The sequence below is a fragment of the Arachis hypogaea genome, chromosome 18 (genome assembly GCF_003086295.3).
Source record: "Arachis hypogaea cultivar Tifrunner chromosome 18, arahy.Tifrunner.gnm2.J5K5, whole genome shotgun sequence".
Taxonomy (NCBI): domain Eukaryota; kingdom Viridiplantae; phylum Streptophyta; class Magnoliopsida; order Fabales; family Fabaceae; genus Arachis; species Arachis hypogaea.
In genome coordinates this window covers 97241972-97268685 of record NC_092053.1, presented here as the reverse complement: position 1 = coordinate 97268685, position 26714 = coordinate 97241972, and the positions used below count along the sequence as shown (strand labels likewise).

The 26714-nt window shown below is 37.9% G+C and overlaps 1 non-coding gene across 1 annotated transcript; it reads left to right on the top strand.

Moving 5' to 3' along the window:
- Positions 1-8217: 8217 nt before the first annotated feature.
- On the top strand, positions 8218-8325 carry LOC112774662 (small nucleolar RNA R71). Its single transcript, XR_003189135.1, has one exon. It is a non-coding gene; the product is annotated as a small nucleolar RNA R71 (small nucleolar RNA).
- Positions 8326-26714: the final 18389 nt, after the last annotated feature.

Here is a 26714-nt window from a genome sequence, read left to right as displayed (position 1 = left end):
AAGCATCTCCAAAACTCCAACATATTCTCCATTACTGCATAACAAGTATTTAATTCATGCTCTTTTATTTTTCGCAATTCAAACTGATAATCATAATTAATCTCCTGACTAAGATTTACAAAATAACCAGAACTTGGTTATTTTTCGCAATTCAAACTCACCAAGTTTTTGTTCGAGTTTGGATAACTGACGGTTTATTTTGTTGCTTAGATTAGGAAAAATTTTTCTTTTTGGTTTAGAATCTTCTATTATTGTTTTTGGTTGAAATTTCTTTTTTTTTTAATCCTTATTTTCTCTTTTTAAATTTTTCGAAAATTTTATAAACTGATAATTGAGTTTTTCTCTTTGAATTTAGTTTCATGTTTTAAGTTTGGTGTCAATTGCATGTTTTTTATTTTCTTTTAAATTTTCGAATTTGTGTTCATTGTTCTTTCTTAATCTTCAAGTTGTTCTTGTTTATTTTCTTTGTTTGGTCTTTAGTTTTTCTTGTTTTGTGATTTTTCTTGTTTTTTTCTTGTGCTTTTTTAAAATATCAGTTTTCAAAAAAAAAAATTATTTATTAAATACCTTATTAAAACACGTTAAATTTATAGCTCAATTGGCTAGAACATTGTGCTTATGTTCTTGGTAATTGGCTATCTTCTTTTTTAAAAAACTTTTTCAAAAATAATTTTTCTTTGAATAAATCTTGTGCCAAACTTTAAGTTTGGTGTTCTCCTGTTAACTTTTCTTTAGTTTTCAAAAATTTTATTTTGGTTTTCTAAAAATTTTAAGTTTGGTGTTCTTTCTTCATGTTCTTGTTGTTCTTGTGAGTCTTCAAAGTGTTCTTGAGTCTTCCATGTGTTTTGATCTTAAAATTTTTAAGTTTGGTGTTCCTTGTGTGTCTTTTGTGTGTTTTTCTTTTTCATCATAAAATTCAAAAATAAAAAAAATATCTTCTCTAACTATTTTTGAGCAAATATTTCGAAGTTTTTTCAAAAAAAAATTCAAATTTTTATTTTAAAATCTCTATTTTATCTTATCTTAGTTTTAGAAATTTCAAAATTCAAATTTTTTTTCAAAAAATTCATATCTTTTTCAAAATTTTATCTTATCTTATTTCAAATTTCAAATTTCAACTTCCAAAATTTCAAAATTCAAATTTCAAAATTTAAAATTCAAAATCTAATTTTCAAATTTAAAAATCAAATCTTTTCAAAATTTAAATCTTTTACAGATCCTTATCTTATATTGTTGACTTTTTCGAAAATTCAAAATTCAATTTTCAAATTTCAACTTTTAAATTTCAATTTTCAAAATTTTTTATTTCAAATTTCAAATTTCAAAACTTTTTAATTTAAATTCCTTATCTTCTCTTACCTAGCTTATCTTATCTTTTCTAATCTCAAATCTTAAAATCAAATCTTTTTTATATCTTTTCTTTTTTTATTTTATTTTATTTTATTACAAGTATCTTTAATTTTAAGACATATCTTTTTCAAAACTTCCTAACCAATTTCTCTCTCTTCATTTTTTTCGAAAATCCTCACCCACATCTTTTTCAAATCTTTTTAATTAATTAATTTAGTTTTCAATTTTCTTTTATTTCTTTTTTTCGAAATTATAGTCAATTTTTCATTTATTTTATTTTATCTTATTTTAATTTCGGTTTTCAAAAAAAAAACTTGGTGCACGAATTGTAAATCATACTTTTCACAACTTGTACCACTAACCAGCAAGTGCACTGGGTCATCCAAGTAATACCTTACGTGAGTAAGGGTCGAATCCTACGGAGATTGTTGGCTTGAAGCAATCTATGGTTATCTTGTAATTCTTAGCCAGGATATCAATTATAATTATCAGTTTGGATTGCGAAAAATAAAAGAGCATGAATTAAATACTTGTTATGCAGTAATGGAGAATATGTTGGAGTTTTGGAGATGCTTTGTCTTCTGAATCTCTGCTTTCCCCCTGTCTTCTTCTTCACGCACGCAAGGTTCCTCCTATGGCAAGCTGTGTGTTGGTGGATCACCGTTGTCAATGGCTACCATCCGTCCTCTCAGTGAAAATGGTCCAGGTGCGCTGTCACCGCACGGCTAATCATCTGTCGGTTCTCACTCATGCTGGAATAGGATCCATTGATCCTTTTACGTCTGTCACTACGCCCAACCCTTGTGAGTTTGAAGCTCATCACAGTCATTCAATCCCTGAATCCTACTCGGAATACCACAGACAAAGTTTAGACTTTCCGGATTCTCACGAATGCTGCCAATGGATTCTAGCTTATACCACGAAGATTCTTATTAAAGAATCCAAGAGATACTCATTCAATCGAAGGTAGAACGGAGGTGGTTGTCAGGCACACATTCATAGGTTGAGAATGGTGATGAGTGTCACAGATCATCACATCCATCATATTGAAGTACGAATGAACATCTTAGATAGAAACAAGCGTGTTTGAATAGAAAACAGAAATAATTGCATTAATTCATCGAGACACAGCAGAGCTCCTCACCCCCAACAATGGAGTTTAGAGACTCATGCCGTCAAAGAGTACAAAGCTCAGATCTAAAAATGTCATGAGATGCAAAATAAATCTCTAAAAGTTGTTTAAATACTAAACTAGTAACCTAGGTTTACAGAAAATGAGTAAACAAAGATAGATAGTGCAGAGATCCACTTCTGGGGCCCACTTGGTGTGTGCTGGGGCTGAGACTTGATCTTTACACGTGACTAGGCTGTTTCTAGAGTGAAATGCTAGGTTATAACCTGTTTCTAGCGTTTAACTCCAACTTGTAGCCTGTTTCTGGCGTTTAATGCCAGAATACAACATGGAACTGATGTTGAACGCCAGTTTACGTCATCTATCCTTGAGCAAAGTATGGACTATTATTTATTGCTGAAAATCCCTGTATGTCTACTTTCCAACGCAATTGAGAGTGCGCCAATTGGAATCCTGTAGCTCCAAAAAATCCATTCCGAGTGCAGGGAGGTCAGAATCCAACAACATCAGCAGTCCTTTTTCAGCCTGAATCAGATGTTTGCTCAACTCCCTCAATTTCAGCCAGAAAATACCTGAAATTATAGAAAAACACACAAACTCATAGTAAAGTCCAGAAATGTAATTTTTATTTAAAAACTAATAAAATATAATAAAAAGTGACTAAAACATATTAAAAACTACATGAAATTACCCCCAAAAAGCGTATAAAATATCCGCTCATCACAACACCAAACTTAAACTGTTGCTTGTCCCCAAGCAACTAGACAAATAAAATAGGATAAAAAGAAATCGAGAAGCAATAATATCTCAGAGTTTTAAGTGAAGCTCAGATTCTAATTAGATGAGCGGGACTAGTAGCTTTTTGTTTCCGAACAGTTTTGGTATCTCACTTTATCCTTTGAAATTCAGAATGATTGGCGTCCATAGGAACTCAGAATTCAGATAGTATTATTGATTCTCCTAGTTTAGTATGTTGATTCTTGAACACAGCTACTTTATGAGTCTTGGCCATGGCCCTAAGCACTTTGTTTTCCAGTATTACCACCGGATATATAAATGCCACAGACACATAACTGGGTGAACCTTTTTAGATTGTGACTTAGCTTTGCTAAAGTCCCCAATTAGAGGTGTCCAGAGTTCTTAAGCACACTCTGTTTTTGCTTTGGACCTCGACTTTAATCGCTCATTCTCAAGTTTTCACTAGACACCTTCACGCCACAAGCACATGGTTAGGGACAACATAGTTTAGTCGCTTAGCCCAGGATTTTATTCCTTTTAGACCCTCCTATCCATTAATGCTCAAAGCCTTTGATCCTTTTTACCCTTGCCTTTTGGTTTTAAGGACTACTTCTACTGCTCCTTCTTCTTCTTTTTTTTTTGCTGCATTTTCTTGCTTCAAGAATCACTTTCGTGATTTTTTAGATCATCAATAACATTTCTCTTGTTCATCATTCTTTCAGGAGCCAACAATTTTAACATTCATAAAATTCAATATAAAAAACATGCACTGTTCAGGCATTCATTCAGAAGACAAAAAGCATTGCCACCACATATAGATAATTAGAATTTTCCTTATTAAGAACTCGAAAAAATATTGACTCGTTATTCTAAAAATCTACTATTTTATTCATATTTGATGATGATGAGAAAAATAAATTATAGCTTAATTGGAGATAAAATCAAAATAGAGATACTAATTACTACTACTCATATATAACTTCTAAGGTAAATTTCTAATAAGAACAATTATCACAGAGTTAAGGCTAAGATTAGAACTCAACAACCTTGAATTTGGGAGGTGGATGCCTCTTTAGTCTGTGGAGTGCTTGGCCTTTCAAGAGATAGCTTCTGGCGCTTCAATTCCTTCAGTTGATCCATAGCTTCTTGCAACTTGGTGACAGATGCTTCTAGGCGCTCCCAGTATTCAATTTGAGGGATTTTCGGGAGGAACCCCTGTGCTCTCCTCTTGATGGGTTCGTCCTGCACTTGTTGTCCTTCCATAGACTTTTTGGTGATTGGTAGCTCAACTGGGATGTACTCATCTACTCCTATTTTTATCCCAACATCTTTACATAACAGAGAGACCAAGCTTGGATAAGATAATCTGGCATCTTTGGAGTTCTTGTTTGCAATCTTGTAAAGCTCACAAGCAATCAGCTGATGAACTTCCACTTCTTTTTCCAGCATAATGCAATGAATCATCACTGCTCTTCTGATGGTGACCTCAGAGCGGTTGCTAGTGGGCAATATAGAGTGCCCCGAACCAACTCAAAAGAGGAGATCAAAAGAAATTACTATAGACCTTAATAAGGAATAGAAAACTTGGTGCTTTTGAGCTCCTCTATGTCTCTTCCTTGCCTTTGTTGCTCCTCCCTCATAGCTCTTTGATCTTCTCTAATCTCATGGAGAATGATGGAGTGCTCTTGATGTTCCACCCTTAGTTGTCCCATGTTGGAACTTAATTCTCCTAAGGAGGTGTTGATTTGCTCCCAAGAGATTTGTGGAGGAAGGTGCATCCCTTGAGGCATCTCAGGGATTTCATGGTGGGGGATTTCCTCATGCTCTTGTTGAGGTCCATGATCTCTTATTTGCTCCATCCTTTTCTTAGTGATGGGCTTGTCCTCTTCAATGAGGATGTCTCCCTCTATGTCAATTCCAACCGAATTGCAGAGGTGGCATATGAGGTGAGGAAAGGCTAACCTTGCCCAAGTGGAGGACTTGTTAACCACCTTATAAAGTTCTTGATGTATAATCTCATGAACTTCCACCTCCTCTCCAATCATGGTACTATGGATCATGATGGCCCGGTCTATAGTAATTTCAGACCAGTTACTAATAGGAATGTTGAGCATTGAATGAACTCTAGCCATCTCCTAGCCACTGGTTTGAGGTCATGCCTTCTTAATTGAACCGGCTTGCCTCTTGAGTCAATTTTTCATTGAGCTCCTTCCTCACATATGTCTATGAGGACTTGGTCCAACCTTTGATCAAAGTTGACCCTTCTTGTGTAGGGGCGTGCGTTCTCTTCCATTATTGGCAAGTTGAACGCTAGCCTTACATTTTCCGGACTGAAGTCTAAGTATTTCCCCCGAACCATGGTGAGCCAATGCTTTGGATTCGGGTTCACACTTTGATCATGGTTCCTAGTGATCCATGCGTTTGCATAGAACTCTTGGACCATTAAGATCCCGACTTGTTGAATGGGTTTGTGAGAACTTCCCAACCTCTTCTTTGGATCTCATGTCGGATCTCCAGATACTCATTCTTTTTGAGCTTGAAAGGAACCTCAGGGATCACTTTCTTCTTAGCCACAACTTCATAGAAGTGGTCTTGATGGACCTTTGAGATGAATCTCTCTATCTCCCATGACTTAGAGGTGGAAGCAATTGCCTTCCCTTTCCTCTTTCTAGAGGTTTCTCTGGCCTTAGGTGCCATAAATGGTTATAGAAAAACAAAAAGCTATGCTTTTACCACACCAAACTTAAAATGTTTGCTCATCCCCGAGCGAAACAAGAAAGAAAGAAGGAAAAGGAGAAAAAATGGAGGAGATGGAGGTGTGTGAATGGTTTGAATTTGAGTGGGTGGGTGTAGGTGGGTTGTATGATGGTTTTGGAGGAGTAATAGAGGTGATTGGTGGAGGTTATTTTGGGGAAGAGTGTTATGGAAAGGTGTGAAGAAGAGAGAAGAAGTGGTGGGGATCCTGTGGGGTCCACAGATCCAATGGGGCCAAGGACTTAACATCCCTGCTCTAATTAGGCGTGTAAAATGCCCTTGCTGTGCAATCCTGGCGTTTAACGCCAGATTGCTGCTTGTTTCTGGCGTTAAACGCCAGACTGCTCTCCTCCAGGTTGTGCTATTTTTCATTCTATTTTTCATTTTGTTTTTTATTTTTCAGTAGTTTTTGTGACTTCACATGATCATCAACCTAAAGAAAGCATAAAATAACAATAAAAAATAAATAAATATAATTAGATAACATTGAGTTGCCTCTCAACAAGCGCTTCTTTAATGTCAATAGCTTGACAGTGAGCTCTCATGGAGCCTCACAGATGTGCAGAGCATTGTTGGGATCTCTCAACACCAAACTTAGAGTTTGAATATGGGGGTTCAACACCAAACTTAGAGTTTGGTTGTGGCCTCCCAACACCAAACTTAGAGTTTGACTGTGGGGGCTTTGGTTGACTCTGCAGTGAGAGAAGCATTTCATGCTTCCTCTCCATGGTTACAGAAGGAGATCCTTGAGTTTTAAACACAAGGTTGTCCTCATTCAGTTGAAGGACCAACTCTCCTCTGTCCACATCAATCACAGCTCTTGCTGTGGCTAGGAAGGGTCTTCCAAGGATGATGAATTCATCCTCATCCTTCCCAGTATTTAGGATTATGAAATCAACAGGGATGTAAAGGCCTTCAACCTTTACTAGCACATCCTCTACTAGTCCATAAGCCTGTTTTCTTGAGTTGTCTGCCATCTCTAATGAGATTCTGGCAGCTTGCACCTCAAAGATCCCAAGTTTCTCCATTACAGAGAGTGGCATTAAGTTTATTCCTGACCCTAGGTCACACAGAGCCTTCTCAAAGGTCATGGTGCCTATGGTACAGGGTATTAAGAATTTTCCAGGATCCTATTTCTTTTGAGGTAATTTCTGCCTATCCAATGCATTCAGTTTATTGTTGAGCAACGGAGGTTCATCTTCCCAAGTCTCATTACCAAATAATTTGGCATTCAGCTTCATGATTGCACCAAGGTACTTAGCAACTTGCTCTTCAGTAATTTCTTCATCCTCTTCAGAGGATGAATACTCATCAGAGCTCATGAAGGGCAGAAGGAGGTTCAATGGAATCTCTATGGTCTCTAGATGAGCCTCAGATTCCTTTGGTTCCTCAAAGAGAAACTCCTTATTGGTCACTGAGCGTCCTAGGAGGTCTTCCTCACTAGGATTTACGTCTTCCTCCTCTTCTTTGGGTTTGGCCATACCAAGTAAGGTAATGGCCTTGCACTCTCTTTTTGGATTCTCTTCTGTATTGATTGGGAGAGTACTAGGAGGGGTTTCAGTGACCCTTTTACTCAGCTGGCCCACTTGTGCCTCCAAATTTCTAATGGAGGACTTTATTTTATTCATGAAACTCACAGTGGCCTTAGATAGATTAGAGACTATATTTGCTAAGTTAGATAGATTCGGCTCAGAATTCTTTGTCTGTTGCTGAGTGGATGATGAAAAAGGTTTGCTATTGCTAAACCTGTTTCTTCCACCATTATTAAAGCCTTGTTGAGGCTTTTGTTGATCCTTCCATGAGAAATTTGGATGATTTCTCCATGAGGGATTATAGGTGTTTCCATTGGGTTCACCCATGTAATTCACCTCTGCTATTGCAGGGTTCTCAGGATCATAAGCTTCTTCTTTAGAAGATGCCTCTTTAGTACTGTTGGATGATTCCTTCAATCCATTCAGACTCTGAGAGATCATATTGACTTGCTAAGTCAATATTTTATTCTGAGCCAATATGGCATTCAGAGTATCAACTTCAAGAACTCTCTTCCTTTGAGGCATCCCATTATTCACAGGATTCCTTTCAGAAGTGTACATGAACTGGTTATTTGCAACCATGTCAATGAGTTCTTGAGCTTCTGCAGGCGTTTTCTTTAGGTGAATGGATCCACCTGCAGAATGGTCCAATGACGTCTTTGATAATTCAGACAGACCATCATAGAATATATCCAGGATGGTCCATTCTGAAAGCATGTCAGAAGGACACTTTTTGGTCAGTTCCTTGTATCTCTCCCAAGCTTCATAGAGGGATTCACCTTCTTTCTGTCTGAAGGTTTGAACATCCACTCTAAGCTTGCTAAGCTTTTGAAGAGGAAAGAACTTGGCTAAGAAAGCCGTGACCAGCTTATCCTAAGAGTTCAGGCTGTCTTTAGGTTGAGAGTCCAACCATATTCTAGCTCTATCTCTTACAGCAAATGGGAAAAGCATAAGCCTGTAGACCTCGGAATCAACCCCATTGGTCTTAACAGTATCACAGATCTGCAAGAATTCAGTTAAGAACTGAAAGGGATCTTCGGATGGAAGTCCATAAAACTTGCAGTTCTGTTGCATCAGAGAAACTAATTGAGGTTTCAGCTCAAAATTGTTTGCTCCAATGGCAGGGATTGAGATGCTTCTTCCATGTAAAGTGGAATTAGGTGCAGTAAAGTCACCAAGCATCTTCCTTGCATTGTTATTATTTTCGGCCATGTCTCCTTCTTTTTCGAAAATTTTTGTCAGATTTTCTCCAGAGAGTTGTGCTTTAGCTTCCCTTAGCTTCCTCTTCAGAGTTCTTTCAGGTTCAGGATCAGCTTCAACAAGAATGTTCTTATCCTTGTTCCTGCTCATATGAAAAAGAAGAAAACAGAAAAGAAGAGGAATCCTCTATGTCACAGTATAGAGATTCCTTTATGTGAGTATAAGAAGAAAAGAAATTCGAACACAGAAAGAGGGAGAGGGTTCAAATTTTTAAGAAGAAGAGAAATGTTAGTGGATAAATAAATAATTAGAAGGAGGTAAGAGAGAAGAATTTTCGAAAATTAAATAAATTAAAATTCGAAAATTAAGAAAGGAAAATTGAATCAAATTAAATTAAATTTAAAACAATTAGTTAACTTAAAAAGGAATTTTGAAAAAGAGGAAGGTGATTTTCGAAAATTAGAGAGAGAATTAGTTAGGTAGTTTTGAAAATGATATGATTGAAACAAAAAGATAGGATTAGTTTGAAAAAGATTTGAAAATCAATTTTAAAAAGATAGGAAGTTAGAAAAGATTTTGAAATTGATTTTTTTAAAAGATGTGATTGAAACTTATTTTGAAAAAGATTTGAAAAAAGAAATTTAAAAAGATTTGATTTTGAAACTAAAGTTGATTACTTGACTAACAAGAAACTAAAAAGATATGAGTCTAGAGTTTAAAGATTGAAGCTTTCTTACTAGGCAAGTAACAAACTTAAAAATTTTGAATCAATCACATTAATTGTTAGCATTAATTTCGAAAATATGAAATAAAAATAAGAAAAAGATTTTGAAAATAATTTTGAAAGGTTCGAAATTATGAAAGAAGAAAAAAATTGAAAAAGATTTTATTTTTGAAAAAGATTTGAAAAAGATAAAATTTTTAAATTGAAAATTTGATTTGACTCATAAGAAACAACTAGATTTTAAAATTTTTTGAAAAAGTCAACTCAAATTTTCGAATTTGATGAGAAGAAAAAGGGAAAGATATTTTTTATTTTTGAATTTTTAATGATGAAAGAGAAAAACATCAAAAAGACTCAAAACATGAAAATTATGAATCAAAACAAGAAAAATGTTCAAGAACACTTTGAATGTCAAGATGAACACCAAGAACACTTTGAAGATCAAGATGAACATCAAGACTTATTTTTGAAAATTTTTAAGAAAAGAAAAACATGCAAGATACCAAACTTAAAAATTTTTATTCTTTAGACACTAATAATTCAAAAATGCATATGAAAAACAAGAAGAAACACCAAACAAGAAATTTTAAAGATCAAACAAGAAGACTTACCAAGAACAACTTGAAGATCATGAAAAACACCATGCATGAGTTTTCGAAGAATGCAAGAAAGAGATAAACATGCAATTGACACCAAACTTAAAAATTGACTCTATACTCAAACAAGAAACACAAAAATATTTTTGATTTTATGATTTTATTAATTTTTTTGTTTCTTTTTCGAAAATTATTTGGAAAAAACGAAAAAGAAGAAATTATATTTTTTTTGTATTGTTTTCGAAAATAAGAAATAAAAAAGCTTAAAAATTAAATAAAATTACCTAATCTGAGCAACAAGATGAACCGTCAGTTGTCCAAACTCGAACAATCCCCTGCAACGGCGCCAAAAACTTGGTGCTTTTGAGCTCCTCTATGTCTTTTCCTTGCCTTTGTTGCTCCTCCCTCATAGCTCTTTGATCTTCTCTAATCTCATGGAGAATGATGGAGTGCTCTTGATGTTCCACCCTTAGTTATCCCATGTTGGAACTTAATTCTCCTAAGGAGGTGTTGATTTGCTCCCAATAGTTTTGTGGAGGAAGGTGCATCCCTTGAGGCATCTCAGGGATTTCATGGTGGGGGATTTCCTCATGATCTTGTTGAGGTCCATGATCTCTTATTTGCTCCATCCTTTTCTTAGTGATGGGCTTGTCCTCTTCAATGAGGATGTCTCCCTCTATGTCAATTCCAACCGAATTGCAGAGGTGGCATATGAGGTGAGGAAAGGCTAACCTTGCCCAAGTGGAGGACTTGTCAGCCACCTTGTAAAGTTCTTGAGGTATAATCTCATGAACTTCCACCTCCTCTCTAATCATGATACTATGGATCATGATGGCCCGGTCTATAGTAAGTTCAGACCGGTTACTAGTAGGAATGATTGAGCGTTGAATGAACTCTAGCCATTCCCTAGCCACTGGTTTGAGGTCATGCTTTCTTAATTGAACCGGCTTGCCTCTTGAGTCAATTTTCCATTGAGCTCCTTCCTCACATATGTCTATGAGGACTTGGTCCAACCTTTGATCAAAGTTGACCCTTCTTGTGTAGGGGCGTGCGTTCTCTTCCATCATTGGCAAGTTGAACGCTAGCCTTACATTTTCTGGACTGAAGTCTAAGTATTTCCACCGAACCATGGTGAGCCAATGCTTTGGATTCGGGTTCACACTTTGATCATGGTTCCTAGTGATCCATGCATTTGCATAGAACTCTTGTTGAATGGGGTTGGTGAGAACTTCCCAACCTCTTCTTCGGATCTCATGTCGGATCTCCGGATACTCATTCTTTTTGAGCTTGAAAGGAACCTCAGGGATCACTTTCTTCTTAGCCACAACTTCATAGAAGTGGTCTTGATGGACCTTTGAGATGAATCTCTCCATCTCCCATAACTCAGAGGTGGTAGCCATTGCCTTCCCTTTATTCTTTCTAGAGGTTTCTCTGGCCTTAGGTGCCAAAAATGGTTATGGAAAAACAAAAAGCTATGCTTTTATCATTGACAACTTAGTGCTTAGGAGGAATCTATGGGGTAAGGAATGATTTGAGTTGGAATGGTGAGGTAGGTGGGGAACCTGTGGGGTCCACAGATCCTGAGGGGTCAAGAACTTAGCATCCCTGCTCCATTGAGGCATGCAAAATGCCCTTAGTGTGCAATCCTGGTGTTTAACGCCAGACTGCTGCTTGTTTCTGGCGTTAAACGCCAGCATTTCCCCTTTCTTGGCGTTGAACGCCAACTTGGTGCTTGTTTCTGGCGTTTAAACGCCAGTAAGCTCTTCCTCTAGGGTGAGCTATTTTTCATTCTGTTTTTTATTTTTCAGTAGTTTTTGTGACTTCACATGATCAACCTACAGAAAACATAAAATAGCAATACAAACTAAATAGATATAGTTAAATAACATTGGGTTGCCTCCCAACAAGCGCTTCTTTATTGTCAATAGCTTGACAGTGAGCTCTCATGGAGCCTCACAGATAATCAGAGCAGGGTTGGGGCCTCTCAACACCAAACTTAGAGTTTGGTTGTGGCCTCCTAACACCAAACTTAGAGTTTGAATGTGGGGGTTTTGTTTGACTCTGTATTGAAAGAAGCTTTTCATGCTTCCTCTCCATGGTTACAGAAGGAGAACCTTGTGTTTTATAGTTTGCAATGTCTACAAACCACAGAGCTTCCTGAATAGCAAACAATTGCTCATCCGGAAAGGTTTCAGAGATCTCAGTAGGAGGGAGGGATGCTCCTGCTACTGGTTCTATCCAAGACAGGTGATCAGCTACTTGATTCTCTGTCTCTTTTCTGTCTCTTATTTCTATATCAAACTCTTGCAGAAGCAGCACCCATCTTATGAGCCTGGGCTTTGAATCCTGCTTTGTGAGTAGATATTTAAGAGCAGCATGGTCAGTGTACACAATTACTTTTGATCCTACTAAGTATGATCTAAACTTGTCAATGGCATAAACCACTACAAGCAGCTCTTTTTCTGTGGTTGTGTAAGTTTTTCTGGGCATCATTTAAAACACGGCTAGCATAATAAATAACATGCAGAAGCTTGTTATGCCTCTGTCCCAATACTGCTCTAATGGCATGGTCACTGGCATCACACATTAGTTCCAAAGGTAATGTCCAATCTGGTGCAGAAATAACTGGTGCTGTGACCAGCTTAGCTTTCAGGGTTTCAAACGCCTGCAGACACTCTGTGTCAAACACAAATGGCGTGTCAACAGCTAGCAGATTGCTCAGAGGTTTTGCGATTTTTGAAAAATCCTTTATAAACCTCCTATAGAATCATGCATGCCCCAGAAAGCTTCTGATTGCCTTAACATTGGTGGGTGGTGGTAATTTTTCAATTACCTCTACCTTAGCTTGATCCACCTCTATTCCCTTGTTCGAAATTTTATGCCCAAGGACAATTCCTTCAGTCACCATAAAGTGACATTTTTCCCAATTTAAAACCAGGTTAGTCTCTTGGCATCTTTTCAGAACAAGTGCTAGATGGTTAAGACAGGAGCTAAATGAGTCTCCAAATACTGAGAAGTCTTCCATGAAGACTTAAAGAAATTTCTCTACCATATCAAAGAAGATAGAGAGCATGCACCTCTGAAAGGTTGCAGGTGCATTGCACAGACCAAAAGGCATTCTTCTATATGCAAATACTCCAGATGGACATGTGAATGCTGTTTTCCCTTGGTCCTGAGGATCTACTGCAATTTGGTTGTAACCTGAATAGCCATCCAAAAAGCAATAGTATTCATGACCTGCTAGTCTTTCTAGCATCTGGTCTATGAATGGTAAAGGGAAGTGATCCTTCTTGGTGGCTGTATTGAGCCTTCTATTGTCAATACACATACGCCACCCTGTAACTGTTCTTGTAGGAACCAGTTCATTTTTTCATTATCAACCACTGTCATACCTCCCTTCTTAGGGACAACATGGACAGGGCTCACCCAAGGGCTATCAGAAATAGGATAAATAATCCCAGCCTCTAGTAACTTAGTGACCTCTTTCTGCACTATCTCCTTCATGGCGGGAGTTAGCCACCTCTGTGGTTGAACCACTGGCTTAGCATCATCCTCCAATAGGATCTTGTGCATGCATCTGGCTGGGCTAATGCCCTTAAGATCACTTATGGACCACCCAAGAGCTGTCTTGTGTGTCCTTAGCACCTGAATTAGTGCTTTCTCTTCCTGTGGCTCTAAAGCAGAGCTTATGATTACAGGAAAAGTGTCACCTTCTCCCAGAAATACATATTTCAGGGATGGTGGTAGTGGTTTGAGCTCGGGTTTAAGAGGTTTCTCCTCTTCCTGAGGAGTTTTCAGAGGTTCTTTTATTTCCTCTGGTTCCTCCAAATCAGGCTGAACATCTTTAAAAATGTCCTCTAGCTCTGATTCGAGACTCTCAGTCATATTGACCTCTTCCACCAGGGAGTCAATAATATCAACACTCAGGCAGTCTTCTGATGTGTCTGGATGTTGCATACCTTTGACAATTTTCAACTTAAACTCATCCTCATTGACTCTCAGTGTTATCTCCCCTTTTTGGACGTCAATGAGGGTTCGTCCAGTTGCTAGGAATGGTCTTCCTAGAATGAGAGTTGCACTCTTGTGCTCCTCCATTTCCAGCACTACAAAGTCAGTAGGGAATGCAAATGGCCCAACCTTAACAACCATGTCCTCAATTATGCCTGATGGGTATTTAATAGAGCCATCAGCAAGTTGAAGACAGATCCGGGTTGGTTTGACCTCTTCAGTCAAGCCAAGCTTTCTGATAGTGGATGCAGGGATTAGGTTGATGCTTGCCCCAAGATCACATAGAGCTATCTTGGTACAAGCACCCTCTAATGTGCATGGTATCATAAAGCTTCCAGGATCCTTAAGCTTTTCTGGAAAGCTTTTCAGAATGACTGTACTGCATTCTTCAGTGAGGAAAACTCTTTCAGTTTCTCTCCAATCCTTCTTATGACTCAAGATCTCTTTCATGAACTTGGCATAAGAGGGTATTTGCTCAAGTGCCTCTGCAAACGGAATCTTTATTTCAAGAGTCTTGAGATAGTCTGCAAAGCGGGCAAATTGTTTATCCTGTTCCGCTTGGCAGAGTTTCTGAGGATAAGGTATTTTGGCTTTATATTCTTCAACCTTAGTTACTGCAAGTTTATTTCCTACAGAGGCAGGTTGAGAAGCCTTCTTGAGGGAGTTAGTATCAGCACTTGCAGGTGTCTGATCCCTCACTGGTGTTTGAACGCCAGAACTGAACATGGATTGGGCGTTGAACGCCAGATCCCTACCCTTTTTTGGCATTTGAACGCCAGACTTATTCCTCTCTGGGCTCTAAATGTCCTCAGAGGGATTTCGGGTAGCAGGTTGTTCATCCTCTGTCAGCTGTTCTTTTCTTGGCTTTCTGCTACTCTGAAGTGAGGTATTTAATGTTTTCCCACTTCTTAATTGAACTGCTTGGCACTCTTCTGTTATTTGTTTTGATAACCACTGTTTTGTTTGCTTCAACTGTACTTCCATATCCATATTAGCCATTCTTGTGTCTTGTAGTATCTCCTTGAATTTGGCTAGCTGTTTTGTTAGAAAATTTAATTGCTGATTGAATTCAGTAACTTGTCCTGCAGGACTAAGTTCAACAGTTACTATTTTAGCCTCTTCTTTCATGGAAGACTCACTACTTAGGTACAGATGCTGATTTCTGGCAACTGTATCAATGAGCTCTTGAGCTTCTTCAATTGTTTTTCTCATGTGTATAGATCCACCAGCTGAGTGATCCAAAGACATCTGAGCTTTTTCTGTAAGCCCATAATAGAAGATGTCTAACTGCACCCACTCTGAAAACATTTCAGAGGGGCATTTTCTTAGCATATCTCTGTATCTCTCCCAGGCATTATAAAGAGATTCATTATCTCCTTGTTTAAAGCCTTGGATGTTCAGCCTTAGCTGTGTCATCCGTTTTTTAGGGAAATATTGATTCAGGAATTTTTCTGACAGCTATTTCCATGTCCTTATGCTAGCCTTAGGTTGGTTATTTAACCACCTCTTAGCTTGGTCTTTTACAGCAAATGGAAATAGTAATAATCTGTAGACATCCTGATCTACTTTCTTATCATGTACTGTGTCAGCAATTTGTAAAAACTGTACCAGAAACTCTGTAGGTTCTTCCTGTGGAAGACCGAAATACTGGCAACTTTGCTGTACCATGATAATGAGCTGAAGATTCAACTCAAAACTACTGACTCCGATGGAGGGTATACAGATACTACTCCCATATGAAGTAGTAGTGGGGTTAGCATATGACCCCAGAGTCCTTCTGGACTGTTTATTTCCACTTTTGTCCATGATGGAGAAAAGGAGATGATGTGGATTGTAAATTTTTTTTTGGGAAACCAAAAATAAAATAAGTGAAAATTTGAATATTAGTTCAAAAATTAAAAGGAAATTGAAAACTAAAATAATTAATTAATTAAAAAGATTTGAAAAATAAAGGGTAAGGATTTTCAAAAAAATGAAGAGAGAGAAAGTGGTTAGAAAGTTTTGAAATTTAAATTTTAAATTTGAAAATTAAATTTTGAATTTTGAATTTTGAAAAAGTCAACAATATAAGATAAGGATTTTGAAGAAGATATGATTTTTGAAAAAGATTTAATTTTTGAAATTTTTAAAACTAAGATGAGATAAAATAGAGATTTTAAAATAAAAATCTGAATTTTTTTTGAAAAAATTTCGAAATATTTGCTCAAAAATAGTTAGAGAAGATATTTTTTTGAATTTTGAATTTTATGATGAAAAACAAAAACACACAAAAGACACACAACTTAAAATTTTTAGATCTAATGCTCCTTGTTTTTGAAAATTTTGGAGGGAAAACACCAAGGAATACCAAACTTAAAAATTTTAAGATCAAAACACAAGGAAGACTCAAGAACACTTTGAAGACTCACAAGAACAACAAGAACATGAAGAAAGAACACCAAACTTAAAATTTTTAGAAAACCAAAATAAAATTTTTGAAAACTAAAGAGAAGTTAACAGGAGAACACCAAACTTAAACTTTGGCACAAGATTTATTCAAAGAAAAATTATTTTTGAAAAAGTTTTTTTAAAAAAAGAAGATAGCCAATTACCAAGAACATAAGCACAACGCTCTAGCCAATTGAGCTATAAGTTTAACGTGTTTTAATAAGGTATTTAATAAATAAATTTTTTTTGAAAACTGATATTTTAAAAAAGCACAAGAAAAAAACAAGAAAAATCACAAAACAAGAAAAACTAAAGATCAAATAAAGAAAATAAACAAGAACAACTTGAAGATTAAGAAAAAACAATGAACACAAATTCAAAAATTTAAAAGAAAATAAAAATCATGCAATTGACACCAAACTTAAAACATGAAACTAAATTCAAACAGAAAAACTCAATTATCAGTTTATAAAATTTTCGAAAAATTTAAAAAGAGAAAATAAGGATTTTAAAAAAAGAAATTTCAACCAAAAACAATAATAGAAGATTCTAAACCAAAAAGAAAAATTTTTCCTAATCTAAGCAACGAAATAAACCGTCAGTTGTCCAAACTCGAACAATCCCCGGCAACGGCACCAAAAATTTTGTGCACGAATTGTAAATCACACTCTTCACAACTCGTACCACTAACCAGCAAGTGCACTGGGTCGTCCAAGTAATACCTTACGTGAGTAAGGGTCGAATCCCACGGAGATTGTTGGCTTGAAGCAATCTATGGTTATCTTGTAATTCTTAGTCAGGATATCAATCATAATTATGAGTTTGGATTGCGAAAAATAAAAGAGCATGAATTAAATACTTGTTATGCAGTAAGGGAGAATATGTTGGAGTTTTGGAGATGCTTTGTCTTTTGAATCTCTGCTTTCCCCCTGTCTTCTTCTTCACGCACGCAAGGTTCCTCCTATGGCAAGCTGTGTGTTGGTGGATCACCGTTGTCAATGGCTACCATCCGTCCTCTCAGTGAAAATGGTCCAAGTGCGCTGTCACCGCACGGCTAATCATCTGTCGGTTCTGACTCATGCTGGAATAGGATCTATTGATCCTTTTGCGTCTGTCACTACACCCAACCCTTGTGAGTTTGAAGCTTGTCACAGTCATTCAATCCCTGAATCCTACTCGGAATACCACAGATAAGGTTTAGACTTTTCAGATTCTCAAGAATGCTGCCAATGGATTCTAGCTTATACCACGAAGATTCTGATTAAGGAATCCAAGAGATACTCATTCAATCGAAGGTAGAATGGAGGTGGTTGTCAGGCGAACGTTCTAGGTTGAGAATGGTGATGAGTGCACGGATCATCACATATATCATATTAAAGTGCGAATGAACATCTTAGATAGAAACAAGCGTGTTTGAATAGAAAACAGAAATAATTGCATTAATTCATCGAGACACAGCAGAGATCCTCACCCCCAATAATGGAGTTTAGAGACTCATGCCGTCAAAGAGTACAAAGTTCAGATCTAAAAATGTCATGAGATGCAAAACTAGTAACCTAGGTTTACAGAAAATGAGTAAACTAAGATAGATAGTGCATAGATCCACTTCTGGGGCCCACTTGGTGTGTGCTGGGGCTGAGACTTGAGCTTTACACATGTCTAGGCTGTTTCTAGAGTTAAACTCCAAGTTGTAACCTGTTTCTGGCGTTTAATTCCAACTTGTAGCCTGTTTCTGGCGTTTAACGCCAGAATGCAACATAGAACTGGAGTTGAACGCCAGTTTACGTCATCTATCCTTGAGCAAAGTATGAACTATTATATATTGCTGGAAAGCCCTGGATGTCTACTTTCCAACGCAATTGAGAGCGCGCAAATTGAAATCCTGTAGCTCCAAAAAATCCATTCCGAGTGTAGGGAAGTCAGAATCCAACAGCATCAGCAGTCCTTTTTCAGCCTGAATCAGATTTTTGCTCTGCTCCCTCAATTTCAGCCAGAAAATACCTGAAATTACAGAAAAACACACAAACTCATAGTAAAGTCCAGAAATGTGATTTTTATTTAAAAATTAATAAAAATATAATAAAAAGTGACTAAAACATATTAAAAACTACCTAAAAACAATGCCAAAAAGCGTATAAATTATACGCCACCAAGTGGGTCAGCTGAGTAAAAGGGTCATTGAAACTCCTCCTAGTACTCTCCCAAGCAATACAGAAGAAAATCCAAAGAGAGAGTGCAATGTCATTGACTTGACCATCATGGCCGAACCTACAAGGGAGGAGGAGGACGTGAATCCTAGTGAGGAAGACCTTCTGAGATGCTCAGTGACCAATAAGGAGTTTTCCTTCGAGGAACCAAAGGAATCTGAGGCTCAATTAGAGACCATAGAGCTTCCATTGAACCTTCTTCTGCCCTTCATGAGCTCTGATGAGTATTCGTCCTCTGAAGAGGATGAAGAAATTACTGAAGAGCAAGTTGCTAAGTACCTTGGTACAATCATGAAGCTGAATGCCAAATTATTTGGTAATGAGACTTGGGAAGATGAACCTCCCTTGCTCACCAATGAACTAAATGCATTGGATAGGCAGAAATTACCTCAAAAGAAACAGGATCCTAGCAAATTCTTAATACCCTGTACCATAGACACCATGACCTTTGAGAAGGCTTTGTGTGACTTGGGATTAGGAATAAACTTAATGCCACTCTCTGTAATGGAGAAACTTGGGATCTTTGAGGTGCAAGCTGCCAGAATCTCATTAGAGATGGCAGACAACTCAAGAAAACAGGCTTATGGACAAGTAGAGGACATGTTAGTAAAGGTTGAAGGCCTTTACATCCCTGCTGATTTCATAATCCTAGACACTGGGAAGGAAGAGGATGAATCCATCATCCTTGGAAGACCCTTCCTAGCCACAGCAAGAGCTGTGATTGATGTGGACAGAGAAGAATTGGTCCTTCAACTGAATGAGGACAACCTTGTGTTTAAGACTCAAGGATCTCCTTCTGTAACCATGGAGAGGAAGCATGGAAAGCTTCTCTCACTACAGAGTCAACCAAAGCCCCCACAATCAAACTCTAAGTTTGGTGTTGGGAGGCCACAACCAAACTCTAAGTTTGGTGTTGAACCCCCACAGTCAAACTCTAAGTTTGGTGTTGGGAGGTCCCAACAATGCTCTGAACATCTGTGAGGCTCCATGAGAGCTCACTGTCAAGCTATTGACGTTAAAAAAGCGCTTATTGGGAGGTAACCCAATGTTATTTAATTATATCTATTTTATTTTCCTTTTGTTATTTCGTGTTTTAGTAGGTTGATGATCATGTGGAATCACAAAAACTACTAAAAAATCAAAAACAGAATAAAAAACAGCATTGAAAACAGCACACCTCGGAGGAGAGCAGTCTAGCGTTTAAACGCCAGAAACAAGCATCTGTCTGGCGTTTAACACCAGAAACAAGCACCAAGCTGGTGTTTAACGCCAGAAACAAGCATCTGCCTGGCGTTAAACGCCAGAAATAAGCAGCAATCTGGCGTTAAATGCCAGGATTGCACAGCAAGGGCGTTTTACATGCCTAACTGGAGCAGGGATGTTAAGTCCTTGACCCCACAGGATCCCCTCAGGATCTGTGAACCCCACAGGATCCCCACATCTTCTTCTCTCTTCTTCACACCTTTTCATAACTCACTTCCCCAAATACCCTTCATCAATCACCTCAATCACTCTTTCACATCACCTCTTCACCACTCACATCCATTCTCTCTTCCCCATAAACCCCACCTACCTCCAAAATTCAAACTATTTTCCCTCCCAAACCTAACCCTAATGGCCAAACCCTAACCCTCTCCACACTCCTATATAAACCCCTCATTCCTTCTTCATTTTCACACAACACAACCCTCTCTCCTTACCCTTGGCCGAATACACCTTCTCACTCCATCTCCTCCATTTTTTTTTCTTCTTCTCCTTCTTTCTTTATTCTTTTGCTCGGGAACGAGAAAACATTTTAAGTTTGGTGTGGTAAAAGCATAGCTTTTTGTTTTTCCATAATCATTTATGGCACCTAAGGCCAGAGAAACCTCTAGAAAGAGGAAAGGGAAGGCAATTTCTTCCACCTCTGAGTCATGGGAGATGGAGAGATTCATCTCAAAGATCCATCAAGACCACTTCTATAAAGTTGTGGCTAAGAAGAAAGTGATCCCTGAGGTTCCTTTCAAGCTCAAAAAGAATGAGTATTCTGAGATCCGACATGAGATCCGAAGAAGAGGTTGGGAAGTTCTCACCAACCCCATTCAACAAGTCGGGATCTTAATGGTCCAAGAGTTCTATGCAAATGCATGGATCACTAGGAACCATGATTAAAGTGTGAACCCGAATCCAAAGCATTGGCTCACCATAGTTCAGGGGAAATACTTAGACTTCAGTCCGAAAAATGTAAGGCTAGCGTTCAACTTGCCAATGATAGAAGAGAACGCATGCCCCTACACAAGAAGGGTCAACATTGATCAAAGGTTGGACCATGTCCTCATAGACATATGTGAGAAAGGAGCTCAATGGAAAATTGACTCAAGAGGCAAGCCGGTTCAATTAAGAAGGCATGACCTCAAACCAGTGGCTAGGGGATGGCTAGAGTTCATTCAACGCTCAATCATTCCTACTAGTAACCGGTCTGAAGTTACTATAGACCGGGCCATCATGATCCATAGTATCATGATTGGAGAGGAGGTGGAAGTTCATGAGATTATACCTCAAGAACTTTACAAGGTGGCTGACGTTGGGATTTTTACCAGTAAAGAGATTCATAGAAACAGTCGCGTTGTAGATATAGTCTCTAAACCAACAAAAATCCCTTCGTACAAACGTAATTTGAATGACAAGTAAAGTAAATAGCAATTAAATTAAATAAATACTGTAAAGCAGACTTTTGGCAAGGTAAAAGAAGTTGGAGGTCCAACGTAGTTATCTCTCTCAACTATAATGAAAGTTGAATCTAAACTCCACTTGATCAACCTGTACTAGGGCAACGGAAAGTCAAGGGACTAATTAAATTGACCTTTGAATCCTATTTATTTCCATAGAAAAGGTTGGGATTACTTAAGTTCAGCTCAATTAGCAAGATAACGATTATCATTTATGTTGAGTTTAATAACTGTTGAGTTACGGAATTCTTAACCAGGACCAAAAGGGGAAAAAGTAAAATTGCTGGAATAATAAAAATATCCTTAGATGGGAAGCAATGGTAACTTAAATCAAAGAGAACAATCATAAACTGAAAATACCTCAAATATTATTAATTCAAATATAGTCTGCAATATGGAAGAAATTCATAAATTCAATGATTAATTCAAGTGCTGGAATAAATAAAAGTAAAAGAAAGCTAAAATAAAGAAACATAAAACCTGGATTGAGAGTCACTCTTAAAATAAGAAGAAATCCTAAATCCTAATCCTAAAAGAGAGAGAGGAGAAGATCTCCCTCTCAACTAAATCTAAATCATTGAAAAGTAAAATATGCGAGCTCCCTTTGAATGGATGCATTCCAACACTTTATAACCTCTGGTCTCTGCTGTCTGCACTTGGATCTGGGCCAAAAAGGGCTTCAGAAATCGCTGAGGGCGCATTTTGTAAATTCTGATACGTGGCCTCTATCACGCGTCCGCGTGGGTCACGCGGTTGCGTCATTCGGAGCTTTTCCTTGCCACGCGGTCGCGTCAGTCATGCGACCGCGTCATGTGCGTTCTGCTTAAGGCGCGTGGTCGCGTCAGTCATGCGGCTGCGGCGCTGCTGATTCGTGCTTGGCACGCGATCGCGTGATCCATGCGATTGCGTGAATATCAGTTTCCTTAAAGCTCTATTTTGCTTTCTCCTTCCATTTTAGTATGTTTCCTTTTCCATCCTTTAAGTCATTCTGCCTTAGAAAATCTGAAACTACTCAACACACTAATCATGGCATCGAATGGAAATAAAGGTAATTAAAATAACTAATTTTTAAAGCTTAGGAAACATGTTTTTCACAATATGACATAATAAGGAAGGGAAAGTAAAACCATGCAGTTAATAGGAATAAGTAGGTAGAGATTTGAATAAATTACTCAAATTAAGCACAAAAGAACTCATGAAATATGGGTTTATCAACCTCCCCACACTTAAAGACTAGCATGTCCTCATGCTAAATCCAAGGTAAATAATTAAGGTTAAAGTGATGGAATGTCACGCAATGCAACCTAATTTAAATGCAACTACCTAAATGAATGATGCATCATGCAACTCTAATTTATTCACTCATATATAAAGCTTACATGTAGTCAAGTTAATTCACATTCTCAAGGAGTCATGTATATATATATATAGCCAACCCTTAAATAATAAAGCATTTTAGCAAATGAGATGGGAAAGAAAATATTGTACAAACTTGCAAAACAATTAGTAAATTAAGTACAGATATATGTTGATGAGTTATTGAACCCTCACTGGATTTTGTGTTTACTCTCTAGTCACTCAGTGTTTATTGGGTTTATTCACTCTATTTTTCTTTTTATTCTTGCTTTCTATAGCTTTGTTCTTCATCTAACCAATCAACAATTATAGAATATAGTCATACCAAAAAGTTATGAGGTCTTTAATTGAGGTTGTAATGGGGTCAAGGTAAAGGTAAGGATTTATGTATAGGGTCAAGTGAGCTAATAAGTGAATCCTTAATTAGACTAAGATCTCGCCTAACATACACATCTAGTAGAACAAAATCTCTTTACCTAATTTCCCATATTTCCCACTTATTGTTACATGCTCATGTTTCACTTTTTATTTTTTTATTCCATGTGCATTGCTTTTATTTTGCATTGGGGAATTTCTTTTGTATCCCCTTTTATTAAATAAATTTTTTTTAAGGCACATGGCGATTAAAGCACTTTGATTTTCTCATGAACATGCTTCCCAAATTTATTTTATTTCTTTTAACTTCTCTTACCTTTTTGTTTCTATCATCCATGTTCCCAAAAGGTTTCCCACATTTAACTTTATTCATGATTTTCTATCTTAAGCTAACCAAGGATTCACTTGGGATTTTCTTTTGTTTTTCTACTTAAGGCTAGTAATTTGGCTAAATAGAATAAAGGGGTTTTAAAAGGCTCAAGGGGGCTAACAAGGGTGATGTAAAAGGTAGGCTAATTTGGGGTGAGTGAGCTAAAATCAAATGATGGCCTCAATCATTCTCTTGGTATATATCTATTCTATATTCTATAATTGGACATATAGATTAAAGCAAAGGAAAGAACATCAAAATAAAAAGAAATGAAACACACAGAAATGAAATTATGGTTTGAATACAACCACACAATTTAAGCTCAAGACTCACAGGCTGTGTGTTCTCCAACTCAAGCATCATATATCATTTATATATTGTATGCAGGTTTAGTTAAAAATTCCCATTATTCTCATAAAAAAATTATTTAGGGTAGCTTTTAAAGTTTTAATGTTCCTCCTTGATGAAATATTGTCAGCTTAACTACATCATGTAATGCTATATACAAGGTTTATGGATTTAAATCTGATATGTTCAATTTCCTAGCTTACTTCCTTTTTATATTTTTCAATTTAAACTATACTATCTTATGCTAAAAAGGGTAAATTATACTAATTAATCCACTAATAAATCAAAATTGCAAACTAAACTAAATAACTAAAAATATGAACTAAAGATGCAAAATGCAGAAAATAGAGTAGAAATACATAAGAGCAATGTATAAGTACTCAGAAAATAACAGTAAAAGAAAAAGAGAAAAATACAGAAAAATATCCAAAATAAAAGAAAAAGTATGTAGTGGTTCACCAAAATAAACGCCAGAGATGGCGACCTCCCCACACTTAAAAGAAAGCATCGTCCCCGATGCTCAATCAAGCCGGGTGTGAAGGAGTGTCATCACTGGGAGGGATGGTAGCTGGAGTCTCAGTGGTGGTGGGCTGAGGGTCTGGCTGCTGTGGAGGAGGTGCTGACTGGATCGGGATCTCAAGATTTGAAGCCTCAATCTGATGTGGGACCGCTGCCTGTGGTGCGGCTGGTGCTGTCTCCTGGGGATGGGTCTCTACCTCGGGCGCATCTGCCTCCTCTTCAGATGCCTCGGACGGTGTGTCGGGCTTGGAGGGGATGTCACCGGATCGTATCATCAGCTTTAGGTGCTCATAGCACCGCTTATTGCGACACTCCATCTGGTCAAGTCATCAGAACAAGCAGTGCACCAGATGATAGACGGGCTCTGTGGCAGGTGGAGGTGCAGTGGTGGTAGCAGGGGTAGGTGGTGCAGCAGTAGAGGAAGAGGGTCCAGCAGACGGTGGAGCTGTCGCATCAGTAGTAGTGAATGGTGGTGGTCTGTGGCCCAAGGCTAAGAAGTTCTGGCTATGCGGAATGATCTTCCTGCAATCCGCCGCGGGTGGTCTCTCATCGGCAGCCTCCCATGGCACGTCAGCTCGACGGCCAAGCTGTGTAACTAGATATGGAAAGGGGAGGGTGCCTCGAACGTGGACCCTGGCCATATAGTGCCGAATGAAACATGGCAGATAAAGGTCCTTACCCTCCAGCACGCACCAAAGGAGGGTGATCATAGCAGTCGGGATCTCCGTCTCGTGAGTACTCGGCATCACATAATTACTCAAGATCTGATGCCATAACCGAGCCTCATCGTTTAAGTATGCTCTCTTGATCCCTCTAGGCATGGTAGTGTCCTGACCCATCTCCCAAGGAACAGTCGGGTCGAGAGCTATCCGTGCCTTCACGGCATCCCAATCAAACTGCATCTGACGCATGTCCTCCTCAGTCTTTGAATAACCATCAGGCTTATCGGACTTGGCTGGGAGCCGGAGAATGTCCTCTAAGGCCCCTTCAGTGACCAGAATTTGTTTTCCTCTCAGGTTCACTGCATCTAGGGTAGTGAGATAGTAGTTGCAGTAGAATTCCCGTACCCAAGATGAATTGACCTCTATCAGTGTTCTTTCCAGAAAGAACCAGCCCCTTTGCTTGATTTGCTCAGTGGTGTACTGCTGGAGTGCTTCTGGAATCTTCAGAGTTCGCTCCAGGTATAGATTTCTAGAGTTGGCAAAAGCCGGGTACTTCAGCTCACAGTACCGGTTTGCAAATTTTATAAGATCATTTGTAGGGAGCAGCTGGTCAGCTTTTTCCTGCTGTGTGAAGTTCTTCTCCCGCCATGAAGAATCATGCATGAGAGCAATGATGGACTGGGAGGAATCTCCTCGCTTGCGCTTGCCAGTAGCCTTGCCTTTTCCTCTCCTTTGTGAGGCAGACATCCTGAAAAACAGAAAACCAGGACATGGATAAAATAGGAAAGCAAATAGGCAATTAAACAAAGGAAACTCAAAGCGGCAAAGGAAAAATAGAATAAGGAAAATGAGTAATTGAAATGTGATTGAATTTATGTTAAATGGAAAAATAATCAATATGCCATGGTTAGAAAGTTAGAGGAAAGTGAAAATAATCAGAAAAGAGATTAAAAGGGTTAGTATGGTTAGAATTTGAAAAAGAAATTAGTAAATTAAAATTAGTGAGTTAGTAAAGTGCGGGTTAAAGTAAGTGGCATAGAAAAATTCCATATACGAAGAATTCACAGGTAAGAATGGGAGTACTCATAATCGAACAAGGAAAATAGGGTGGTGCTGATTCGAATAGAAATAAAGAATGTCAAAAATTGGAATCAGTGAATCACAAATGCAGTTTATGAACCAGGAAATCAAAGAGGATAAGAAAGTCTGCCATAGCATTCATGAAATGGTTTGGGTAAAGCAGAGTAAAACAGGGTTCAGAAATGCCAAACCAAAACATGAATGAAAACAATTTTAAAAAATTTGGGCAGCATTCCGGCTAAAATTGGATTGTCCTGGAAAATAAATAGCAATCATAGCAGTTCATATGAATTAAAAACTTGTTGCAGTTACCAGTAATATATAGAAACAGGAAAATTTGGAGTAACAAGCAGCAATTGCCAGAAATCATAGCATATAAATGAGGTCACAGGAACAGCAGAATTGCAGTTATGATAAAACATAAACAGGAACAGTGCAAGTAAACAGACCTAGATCCACTAACCACAGCCTAAGCTACCTAACAACCTAAAAATCTACTACAGCATGCATATCTATCTATCCTAATGATGAACAGAAACGGAAAAATTACAGAAAAACGATGAACGGATAAAAGGGGGTTGCGTTTTGCGGAACCTGGTAGGCGGGAGGGGTGGAACGGGGAAGAAGG